We start from the raw sequence: 3847 nt of genomic DNA on the forward strand, positions 1-3847 counted from the left end.
ATTAACTTCAATTAGGAAAGGCTTGAGAATGGGTAGAAAGAGACCTGGCTGGGCTAAACAGCAAGGGAAGCTAGCAGAAACGGGAAAGCATTTTTGGAAAGTGAAGAAAAAGAATTGTAAACTCTGACACATAAAATTAAAAACATAAGTAGAGAGAGGAAAATATCTGAAACACAACTAGCTAAACACCAACTAAATCTACCGACTGGAAAATGGTGTGCTAGAGTTCTGTATTGCCTGTTAATGGTCGAGGAATAAAGAAGCACTCACAAAAGGCAAGTTGACTGAAAACAAGCTTACGTGTATCCTTTGTGTATCCTATTACTCACTGCTGAAAAAAAAATAATAATAATAAAAAAAAATGTTTAGGTTGTATGTTGTGGTTTAATCTGGCAGGCAGCTAGGTACCACCCAGCCATTTGCACCCCCCCACACCCTCACTGTGAGGTGGGTGAGAAAAGCTAAAACACAGGGTAAAAACTTATGTGTTGAGATAAAGACAATTTAATAGGACAGAAAATGAAGAGTAAATAATAGTAATGATCAAATAATAAACAAAGCAAGTGAAGCACAGTGCAATTGCTCATCACACGCTAATTGACGCCCAGCCATATCCTGAGCAGAAAGAGCACAAGTGCGTGCACACACACGTGCAGATTTATTGCTGAGCATGACACCTTATGGTATGGGGCATCTTTTTGGCCAGTTTGGGTCTCCTGTCCTGGTTGGGTGCCCCCCAGCTCCTTGTGTGCCCATGACCTCCTGGCTCATGGGGCAGTGTGAGAAGCTGAAAGTCTTTGGCTCTGTGTAAGCACTGCTCTGCAACAACTAAAATGTCAGTGTGTTGTCAACATTGTTCTCATCCTAAATCCCAAACACTGCACCATACCAGCTACTAGGAGGAAAATTACCTCTATCCCAGCTGAAATCTGGACACTACACTCTGCTTTTGTGAAAGATGCAGCACAAGACCTGCATGAAAAGCCTATGGTAGATCTGTGGACAAAATAAGCACTAACAGATAACCAAGACCAAATTACATGCTCATACAACCCCTAGGAGAAATCTGTGAAAACCAGATGAATGACTTTATGAATTAGGTTAAGCTCCCCATAAAAAATTTAACTCGAGCAGCAACTACAATACACATTTATTCTAAAAGTTTCCAGGAACTACATGATTGTGAGGCTGTAAGCTGTACAGTACATTTTAGTAGATATACAACAATTCTAGAGCAAGCAGGTGTCTGAATAAATAAGATCATGGCCACAGTAGAGGGAGGAGGTGACTAGTGGTATCATTTCCATAATGAGAAGCGCTGCATTAGAGATCTCTTGATCTATGACAACACCAATAAGGGTATAGATGAGGATGACTAGACTCAAAAATCTATTTTCCAAATAGATTTCCACAAAGTCCCTATACAGTCAACAGAACAACAAAGCAAAAAAATGTTGGTTAAAAAAAAAAAAAAAAAAAAAAAAAAAAAAAAGGTGATAATCCCTATTTTTGCAAAACACTCAGTTATAACTACACAGCTAAATTATATTACAGATAATCCAAGAACTACATTCCAAGAAAGTCAGAGATACATTTTGGCACACTTTAAGTATTCAAAAAAGTCTTTATGTGGCTTTTCTGCGTCTTCTCCCTGAATAGATTTTGCCTCTCAGTACAACCTGTAATAACAGCTCCTTGCTGTTCCTTAATTACGCTATTTTCCAAAACAGATTTCCTAAATAAAAACTAACATAATTACGTCTCACTGCTCAAATTTGCAGTTCAATTAACCCACCTATACAAATGTGTCATGTTAACAAGGAAAAAAAAAAAAAAAAAAAAGAAATCCTGATTTTAATACTTCCTTAGATACTATGTAATTATGTAGAAAAGCTTTGAAAAAATATATATATATATATATTTATTTATTTATATTTATATATATATTTAAAGAAGGTTGTTTCCCTGCAACAAGAAATTGGAGCATCAAGCTCTACTGGGGAGAGAAAAAATAAATAAATAAATAAAAAGCGTGCCTTTGAACAATGCATGTGAAGGAGAAAAGGTGGATACAATCATTTGAGAAATTATTTGTCAGGGTCTATTATTCCTTTTCCAAACACGAATGGTGTTCCGCTGCTGTAGCGGGTGCCCGCCTCACAGCCCGCCTCACAGCCCGCCTCACAGCCCGCCTCCATTTCCCGCCCCCCACCTGGGGCGGCCGCCGCTCCCCTTCCCCTACGGGGCGCGGCGCCGCAGCCACAAAATGGCGGCCGGCCTCCATCAGCGCCGAAACGGCCGGGGGCCGCCTCGCGGCCAATCGCGCCCCGCCGTTCCGGCCACGTGACCGCCGGCCGGACTACAACTCCCATCGCGCCCCGCGCGGCTCCCGCTTCCTTCCCCTCCTCCCCGCGCTGCCGCCATTTCCCAGAGGGCGCCGGGCCGCGCTGCGGGAAGGTCGCGCAGGGGAGAGGCGGCCGCGCTCCGTGTCGCTACCATGCTGGCTGCCGGCGTCCGCAGGTTCGCCACCTCCGCCCTCCGCAGGAGCCACTACGAGGACGGGCCCGGGAAGGTACCGTGAGGGGAGCGGAGGAGGCCCCGGCCCCCTGCGGCGCGGCGCCAAGGTCGTGGGGCAGGCCGCGGCCCCTGGGTGCGGGCTGCGGGGGCCTGGCGGCGGGAGGGTGGCGAGGGCTGGGGCTGGAGGCGAGGCTGGGGCTGACCCCGAGAGCCCGCTGTGCCTCGGGCGTGCTCAAGGTGAGCTCGTCCCTCAGTCATCCCCGCGACGGTTTTGGCACCAAATCGGGTTTTAAGGTTCCGGGCTGCCCTTGTGAGGGGCAGGACGAGTGCTCTGCTGCCGCTGCTGCAGCTGGTATCCAAGGGGATTTGGAGCCTTGAGATGCCGCTGTTAATGGCTGCAGCAAGCAGGGTGGTGCAGATGGCTTCGGTGTCCTTCTGCTTCTGTGGTACAGATGATGAGCTTTTGCAGTATGAGGAGAAACAGTGATACTGTAAACGCTTTCTGATGTACCTTTGTGCTTAGCGTGCTCTCTTAAAATCCACACCTAAAGCTTAATTTCATGTACTTAACATGATGAAAACATTCTTGTCAGGAAAGTAACAAAGCAATGGAAAGAGTTGCCTGGAGGCTGTGGGATCTGTGTCCTCAGGGGCATCGAGACATTTACAGTTGACTGGATGAGCTCCTGACCAACCTGGTTTCCTTATTCCTTAATGTGAATTGTGGGTGGGAGGGGTATTAGACAAAATGACCTCCAGAGGTCACTTCCAAATTACTGCAAGGGCAGGATCATTGGCCTGAAAGGAAGGGAAAATGTTCTGAGAGTGAATATTTGCAGTTAGTTGTAATCTGACTGTTAGCACTCTGGGCCTCTTGCTACTGTCAAGCAAATGAGGAAGTAATTTAAATGTACTGTATTGATTGCAAACTAATGTTCGCTTTTTCTTTTCTAGAACCTTCCATTCTCTGTGGACAACAAATGGCGATTACTTGCAGTAATGTGTGCATTCTTTGGAAGCGGATTTGCTGCCCCTTTCTTTATAGTCAGACACCAGCTTCTTAAGAAATGAAGGGGACAGACTGTAATCATGCTAGCTGGGTAACTATCTTGTTTGTTATTCTAGTGGAGTGGTTGAAACAGCTTGAGAGAGTGTAGCCTCGTTTATAAGCAGTATAACTTTTAACACCTCCCAGACCAGTCGCTTGCAGTTTGCAGTTCCTTCTAAACTCAAATGATGAGTAGGCTTAAGTTTGTTCTGCTGGGCTGCGGAACTCACTGATTTGTGAACTTTGACTGCCCCAAAGCCACACCTCTCTGAGTGCAGCTTC

At 45.8% G+C, this 3847-nt stretch overlaps 1 long non-coding RNA gene across 1 annotated transcript; it reads left to right on the forward strand.

Annotated features, from left to right (window-relative positions):
* The first annotated feature begins 2582 nt into the window (after positions 1-2582).
* On the forward strand, positions 2583-3567 carry LOC311426588. Its single transcript, XR_014686886.1, has 2 exons — positions 2583-3244; positions 3277-3567. It is a non-coding gene; the product is annotated as an uncharacterized lncRNA (long non-coding RNA).
* The last annotated feature ends 280 nt before the right edge of the window (positions 3568-3847 follow it).

The sequence above is a fragment of the Aythya ferina genome, assembly GCF_964211825.1.
Source record: "Aythya ferina genome assembly, chromosome: Z".
Lineage (NCBI taxonomy): Eukaryota > Metazoa > Chordata > Aves > Anseriformes > Anatidae > Aythya > Aythya ferina.